Below are 8351 nucleotides of genomic sequence, written 5' to 3'. Positions count from 1 at the left end.
GATCCTGGGGCCAATCAGCAGCCTCTGTCCCAGCCTCGTTTCCCAGTGAAGCAGGAGTCAGTTTTGACAGGTTGCGCCTCGGCCCTGCCCTGCCGTGGAGGGGAGACAGAGGGGCTCCGGCGGCCCAGGAGGTGGGACAGGAAGCACCCCGAGGCAGGCTGGGAGAACATGGGCAGGGCTTGACAGGAAGAGCTACATCCAAAAATCCAAGTCCCAAACCAGGAGTTTGTTGACCAAGGATTCATGGGCAGCGTTAAGACAGGACCACGAAAGTCTGGGAGTGTCTTAGGGCCGTAGCAGCTGGGATGGGGCAGTGGGAGGGGTTGGAACCCACAAGAACTTTTCAGATGGTGACATTTGCTCCAGGAGCCCCCGAAACAAGGAGCATAGGAAGTAGCTTCCCTTACCTGGCCATGATGGCCATCCCGGGAGCCGAGCCCAGAGTGGCCCTGGAGCAGCTGTGAGGCTGGACGCTGGCCATGTGCTCTCAGTGGCCAGCTCCTGCCCTCATGAGCTCTAGATGTCATCGTGTCCATCTAGGGCCCCTGAGCTGAGGCCTAGGTGACCCCGTAACAAAGCAGCCAGCCTGCTTCAAAGCCACTTTTTCCTTCCAGGTTAAGGGTCAGGATTCTTACCCCCCCTCCCCCATTGGCTGCTCCCTGTCAAGGGCCCAGAGCAGGGCTAAGCTTTCAACCTGAGTGTGTTGTCCCCTCCCCTCACAGGCTAGGGAGGGTGTGGTCCTCTTCATCACAACTCCCTCCAAAGCCAAACGTACTTGAGCACTTTTTCTTCTTTCTCTGCCATGTCCTCTGGTTGGTTGGTAGTGATATGAAATTTGCTTTCTCTCCCCATGTTCATTTTGTTCATTTTGCAGCCGCGTGTCAGTTGCTCTGGGTGTATTTTTGAATGACATTAGCTAGTTTGCCGCCTTCCGCCCCCGCTGTCTTATTTATTGTTGAATATTTACAATGATCCGAATCAAAGTGAATTAAAACAGAGCTATTTTATTGTTCAGGTGTGTTTGGTGTTTTTTTTTCTAGCCAGGGCTCTGGGTGTGGTTGGTTCTACATAGGATGTTTCAATGGGCTGATGGGTTGAGTGGAGAAATGGCGCCACATTCCATCTCCCCAGAGTCCCTGGGGCAGGGTCCTCCCCCACCAAGTGCCCACAGGGAATTCTGGGAGGAGCAGAGCATTCCAGGTGCAGCCGTGCTGCTCCTTGATGTGTGACTGGTGAGTCCCCTGACCTCTCTGAGTCTCAGGTCAAATGAGAACCAACAGAGCAGAGTGAAATCACCAGCAAAAGCTCAGGATGCTCAGCTGCTCTGAGTATTTGCTTGGCCAGACAGAGTAATGTACAGAGGAAGAGTTCACTCGTGACAGATCACTGCACCCGGGGAAGGACATACAGGTCAGGTTCAAAGTTGGCATGAATCTCTCATTTTAAAAGAAGAGGAAAAAAGCCAGGCACCAGTAGCTCACATAGGGTAAGCCTAGCTTCTCAGGAGGCTGAGATCTGAGGATCTCTATTTGAGGTTGACATGGGAAGGAAAGTCCATGAGATGGTATCCCCAGTTAACGTGTTAAAAAGCCAGAAGTGGAGCTATGGCTCAAATGGCAGAGCACCAAGCTTGAGAAAAAAAACACCTAAAGGACAGCATGCAGGCCCTGAGGCCTAAAACCACTACTGGAACAAAAACCAAAACAAAGCACAAGTCTGGGATAAAGTTGGTGTTGGTGTCCATGGTATGTGTGGTGCTTTCTAGCTTGCATACCACCTTGTTGGGCAGGAACTTGAATTCTCAAGGCTAGAGACTGGTGGTGAGTAGAGGTGGGGTTTAGGCTTCCTGTCTACCCAGCTGCCTCCTAGTTACTGTACGCAGCCCGCAGTGTTCCTACGGCCCACTCGGGAGGTCTCCCTGCAGCAAAAATGTGCAAAGCCAGGAGCAAAGTGTGCAAATCCAGGAGCAAAGTGTGCAGATCCGTTTGTATCATGGGCCCAGGCTGATGAGCTGGGGGTGAAGTGGAGCAGGCTGTGGAGCCTGTCTGGGCCCAGCTTCCTCATCAGGTAAAGTTGGGGTGCCTCAACGCTTACATGAACACTTTTCCTGAGGATACTAGGAGTTTGCCTTGGCCATGGACTTGGCAGGGCCTCTGGCACCCAGGAAGCTGCCAGCACTCCAAGTGGTTTCTTAATGTCTAGAATTTTCTTTCCTCTAGCAGTTCTCTATGAAGGCCCTGTCTCCACTCCCAGGCTTGCTTGCTCTGTTGTTAACAGCTCCCACCCTGATTTCTTTCCCCAGACTTAATATAGGTTGGCGCATTTCATAGCTGCAATGTGCACAAGTGGCCACTAGGTGGAAGCACACCAGTGTTTTCCCTGCGGCCCATAGGTCAGCAGGTCACCCAGTCACCCTTGGTCCTGTGCTTTGAGTGGCACCTGGGCCTCAGCCAGAGTCTCTGGCAAAGAGTTAACCCAGGAAAGTGCCTGGGGCTGAAGACAGGCCTCTAGGATGCTCATTCACCCCCTGCGTACACTGGCTCCAATTCGCCTCTACCCAGGGTTTACAAACATTTCACTGTCTCCATAATCAGCATCTCCATACACCCTGATGCCAGGCAGGGAGGGGACTGGAGCCCTGGGGATGCCTGCAGCCCGGTGACACTGGTGGCAGAGTGGGGGCCTGGGCAGACAGCAGATGGAAACCCTGGGTCAGGAGGGGAGCTGCTGAGAGGTGAGTGGAGGGTGCAGCAAGACTTCAGCAGTGAGGGCTGAGTGCTCAGCGAGGGGTATAAGAGCCCTGTCCCCTGGGGAGACAAGCAGACGCGCAGGGATGCCTCAGGTTAAGGTCCCTTGCATGTGAGCCCCACAGGCTAGTTCGGCTGGTAGAGCTGGCTTGTTTCAGGGCTGAAGTCTTCTAGGCGAGGCAGCTGTGCAGAGCACCTGGTGCTGGTGACCACCAGAGGGCGCCATGAGCCACCTGCAGCGGGAGCTCATGCAAGGCTGGCAGCTGGAGGCCGGCCACGGAGAGCCGGCAGCAGTCTGGCCTAGGAACAGACAGCACGGGCTCAGGTGCAAGGTCAGGACTTGAAAGGACTTTGCCTCTGCTGTAGTTCTAACAAACCTAACGCCTCCCAGATAAGGACGGCCTCTCTGCCATTCAGCTCAGTAAACAGGTTGAAAGAAGTGGTCTGGGCCCAACTGGAGAAGCTCCAAATGCCAAGCCAGCATGGCTGGGCTGGCTGGCTCTGTGGCCTGTCTGGTAACGCCGTGTGGCACACTGTTTGCTGACATGTAGGAACTGAGGCCTGAGGGTTTCTCCTGGCCTTCCATCTGCATCCATTCTCCTTGACACTCCTGTTATTTCTTTGCTGTGTGACCTGAGGGGGAGTCGCGGCCTCTCTGAACCATACAGTCTGAATCTGTAAAATGGTATTAAGAGACATGGAAGATACTGAGCAAAGTCTCGGTACTGGGTCCTGAGTCCTTTCTGTCTGTGGGGTCACAGTTGACTCTGTATCAGTCAGCATGAAGCAAGCTAATGCTGCAATAACAAATAAGCCTCAGATTCCAGCAGCTTACTCTCATCAGCCCTTCTCCTGGCAGCCTTTCTCCCCTAGCCCTTCCCCTCCACTCTTTCTACCCTTCCTCCAGGAACCTCCCTCCCCCCAGACCCACCCACCTCCACCAGGCCTTTCCCCCTCAACCTAGATTTGGCCCTTACATTTCAATCGGGTAATATCAACGTCATATAAATTACTAATTTGAAATATATGTTGCTGGTATTTTACTAATTAATAATTAGTAATACTACTAATTAATCTACCTAATTCCAAGCGTCAATGCATCCGTCAGCTGCTGCGTAACAACCCATACATCTATAACAAACTCGGCAGGTCTCTGCATCAGGCTTCCACTTACTCCACCTTGCGTCAGGCCTCAGCAATCCAGGACTTCTCTATTGTGTCTGACATTTCTTGGCCCAGCATACATGTGGAAGGGGGCAAAACCCGCCAACAAAGCACATTGAAAACTTGGCTTTGGTCATCTCCTCTGAAACACGAGGAGGAGGATTAAAGGCAGCTCCAGCCTCTTCGACGTTGCTGTGGTTAGGGCGTCCACCCTCCTTGAACCTGGTCAAGCACTGGAACTCTTTGGCTGATACAAAATGGTAGATGTAATTGTGCTACCTGTGCCAGACCTCAAGAGTCTGGAAGCTTTCAGTTCCCATCTCCCAGAAGACTTACTCAGGAGCCACCATAGCATAAGGAAGCTCAAGAAGTTCCCTGGAGATGGCTATGTGGACAGGAACTTAGGCCAATACAACTTGTTGGCCTTGTGAGTGGGCCATGTTAGAAGGGCATTCTCCAGCGCCAGTGGAGCTGCCCAGACTACATCACGTGGAGCAGGGCTGTGCCACCCCGTGAGGACCTGCCTACTCTGTGGTAGGCTTGTGAGCTGGATCCATCTTGGGGCCCATGTGTCATAACCAGAGACAACCAGAATAGACAGCTGGGTGCAAAGCCAAGAAGGAATCAGGAGATGCCACAGCCTAGCAGCTGAAGGCACTCACCAAGGACTCAGACCCAGGACCACCCGCACGGTCCTGTGATGGCACTGTCTCTATGGTTAAACCTTTCCAGGATTTTGCATCAAGAGGAGCACCAACTCTTGGTCCTTGGTAGGAAGGTAAGATAGTGCAGCCATGATGGGAAACAGCTTCAGAACTCTACAGTTAGAACGGCCATGGGACCCGGCTACTCCACCTCCAGGCATGTGGCCAGGAAAACGAAATCAGTGTGTGGATGCGAAGTCTTGGAACCCCCAGGTCTTTTCCACACTATTCACCATGTCAGGAAATGGGGTCGGCCTATGAGTCCTTCAGCTGGTGCATGGACAGGGAAGATGTGGCAGACACGCAGCAGGGCACACTGAGAGCCCGCTGGCGTGCAGGACCGTGCGACATCAGGATGGGGGCGGGGCGGCACCCCAGCCCCTTGGGGGTGGAGGATGCGGTCCTGGCTTCATCTGAATTATTTCTAATGAGCATCAAAAACAAACCCATTTAAAAGACAAGAGGATAAAACATGTGCAGGTAATGTAATCCTACAGAAAATGGTCTACTATCAGAATAGAGAGAGAGCTCTTCTGTTCTGAATTACAGGAGAGCCTGAGATTGCGAGATTCACAGTTTGGGAATAAAAGACCGAGAGACTGACTCCATCTCCACGGAGGGAAACCGGGGTTGGAGCGCTCGCCTGTGATCTCGGGGGTCACAGGAAGCGAGGGGTGGGAGCACTCTCCTGTGATCTCAGGGGTCACAGGAAGGGGTGGGAGCACTCTCCTGTGATCCCAGGGGTCACAGGAAGCCAGGGGTGGGAGCACTCACCTGTGATCCCAGGGGTCACAGGAAGCCAGGGGTGGGAGCACTCACCTGTGATCTCAGGGGTCACAGGAAGCCAGGGGTGGGAGCACTCGCCTGTGATCTCAGAGGTCACAGGAAGACAAGAGTGGGCAGATTGTGGCTCTGGCACATATCGGGATGAGAAATGAGTCCCTATCCTAAAATTAACCAGGGAAAAATAAAGCAGGAGGCATGGCTTCACGGTATTGTGCCACCCTAGCTAGCTTGGATCCTGAGTTCAAATCTCCACTAAAAACTAAAATAGACATTTCTCCAAAGAAGACATACAAGCAGACAACAATGAAAAGAGCCTGACACCGTGACTCATCAGGAAACTACCCGGAGGTAACAGTGACCAGGATGGTGGTAATCAAGCCATCAATGAAAAGCTGCAGGTGTTGGCGGGGACAGGGGGAACTTGGAACCCTGTGCATGGGTGCTGGGAATGAAGAAAGGCCCAGCTGCTGCAGAACACGGTTTGGCAGATCCTCAAAAAGTTAAACATGGAGACGCCAGCATGACCCAGCAGCCTGCTCCTGGATGCATAACCCGCGGGTAGTGGAAGGCAGGGCACTGATCCCAGTTCCGTTCTGCTCAGCCCAGTCTGTGACAGCCAGGACGGGAACACAGAACTCATGTCCGACAGGAAGACAGAGCAGCAGGCCACAGGGCCGTTCACCCAAGGAAATAGCACTCAGCCATCGAAGCGACAGCCCGGGTTCACGTGGATGTGGATCAAACGCACAAAACATGACGGGGTGAAAGAAGACAGAGAGAGCCACAGGCGGTCAGGATCCATGTCCGTGAAATGTCCATGCATAAATCTCTAAGACGAAAAGCAGATTAGTAATGTCCTGAGACTGGGTAGGGAGGGGCCTCAGGGTGGGGTAGTGGGGGTGAAAAGTAGCTGCTTAACAGATAAGGGGTTACAATTGGAGTTGATGAAAATACTTCTGAGACTAGGTAGATACGGTGGTCACACATCATAGATGTATTTTTGCCAACAACTAGTGTGTGTCCACATGGTTAACTGTGTGTTGTCAGAATTTCACATCTGTTTTAACAATCTATGAAGTAACAAACAAGCACATCTTTTGTTTTTGGCAACGCTGGTGTTTGAACTCAGGGGCCCATGATTTCTAGGCTGGTGCTCTACCACTTGAGCCAGGTCTCCAGACCAGCTTTTCACTGGATAATTGGAATCTGACAGACTTTTCTGTCTAGACTGGTTTCAAACCATGATCCTCTAAGAAGCTGGGATTATAGGCATGAGTCACTGGCACACACTGGCAAAATCTGGTCAAAGGAGGCCTGGGATGTGGGTTGAATGGGCTCAACTCTCCTCTTAGATGCTGATAGGCGAGGCCTAGTTCATTACAAGATTTGCTCAACGTCTCAAGCATCTGTAGCAGTGGAAAGGTGAGACCAGGATTCTTCACTGCCCTGCGTTGAAGGACAATCCAGGAAGAGCCGTCTGTGCTGCTGGGCCTCTGGCCAGAGGCCAAGGCCCTGAGCTGCTGGGGACCATGTTCCATGGGTGGGGATTCTTCCAGAAGCCACGATTAAGGGGTACAGGTTACACATTCTGGACAGCAAGTCTTTAGGATTGCAGGGGAGGGAGGATCAGAATCAGGAGCAATGGGAGAGGAAGGCCGAGCCTCTCATTGCCCCTCAACCCACAGAGGTTTCGTGTGTTTCTAAGGAAATCGAAGCCTTTAGAATCCTTCCAAAAATAGAGCAGTGTGCATTGCACGTCCTGGAAATCAGACTTCTTGTTACATGAACGGGCTTCCCTCTACCAGCGGAACTTTCTGCATCGAAGTGGGAAGTGCAGAGTCACAGCTGTCCTGGGCCACAACTGGGTTCCGGGCAGATACCTTGAGGTCCGGATGAGGCAGGCCCGGGGTGGCGGGGCGTTAGAGCAGCTGTGATGGTTGGGGGTTGTCTTTCTCCCCAGATACTTCCCAGGGCTCCTGAAAACCCATGCTCCCACTCCAGCCCCTTGTCACCAGTCCTGGACCCGGTAGCTGTGGTGGCTCCCTGGGAGTAGCTTTCTAGTCTTCTAGAAAGTCACCCATGACCTTCTCCAATCATGGCCGGAGCGTTAGACACCTCCTCCCAACCCCCACCAGCCCTCCAGCCCAGGACATCCCCAGCCTTCAGCGAAACACCTCGTATTCTGAGCATTGTGTCTTTGCTGCTTGTCTGCCTCCTCCCTTGAGGACCTCTTCATCAGGAGACTGTCTCTCTGGCTTTCTCTGGCTGGAGTCTCATGCCTGGTGTCCAGCAGGTGCTCAGCCAGGACTGGCTGGAGGGGGAAAGGAGCCTTTTCAAAAGTCCATTGCACAGGTGGACAGGTCAATGGAAAGTGGATGTGGAGTCAGAGGACCAGGGACTCCGTCCTTAACCATAGCAGTGCTACAGGGTCGCATACACCGCCTCTGACCCCTGAACCTCAGGGCTAAGGTGAGCGGTGTGTTAGCCTTCCATTACTGTGTCAAAGTGCCTGAGATGAGCAAGTTACCAGGAGGAAATATTTACTTTGGGTTCACAGGTTCAGTCCATTGTCTCCTGTCCCGTTGCTCTGGGGCTTTGAAGAGGCCCAGCACTGTGGTGGAGCTCCTGGCAGAAGTAACTGCCTGCCTCATGGTGTCCAGGAAGCACAGGGAAAACCAGAGCCAGTCCCCACCCCCCTTCAACAGCATTTGCTCAGCTACCTAACTTCCTCCCCCTAGGACCACCTCTTAAGAGTTCCTGCGTCTCAGTCAAAACAACTCTGAGATTCCACCTCACTCCAGTTAGATCGGCCAGCGTTGTGAATTTTCACAGCAAATGTTGATGGGGATGTGGAACCCTAGTGCACTGTTGGTAGGAATGTAACTAATACAACCATTATGAACAGCAGCAACCATAGCTCTTCCCTACAACCTAGCCATACCGCTCCTGG

Source organism: Dipodomys spectabilis, unplaced genomic scaffold (genome assembly GCF_019054845.1).
Source record: "Dipodomys spectabilis isolate Male_0828 unplaced genomic scaffold, ASM1905484v1 ptg000264l, whole genome shotgun sequence".
Classification (NCBI taxonomy): domain Eukaryota; kingdom Metazoa; phylum Chordata; class Mammalia; order Rodentia; family Heteromyidae; genus Dipodomys; species Dipodomys spectabilis.
The sequence above is the reverse complement of the archived record's forward strand: the minus strand, read 5'-3'. Positions refer to the sequence as shown.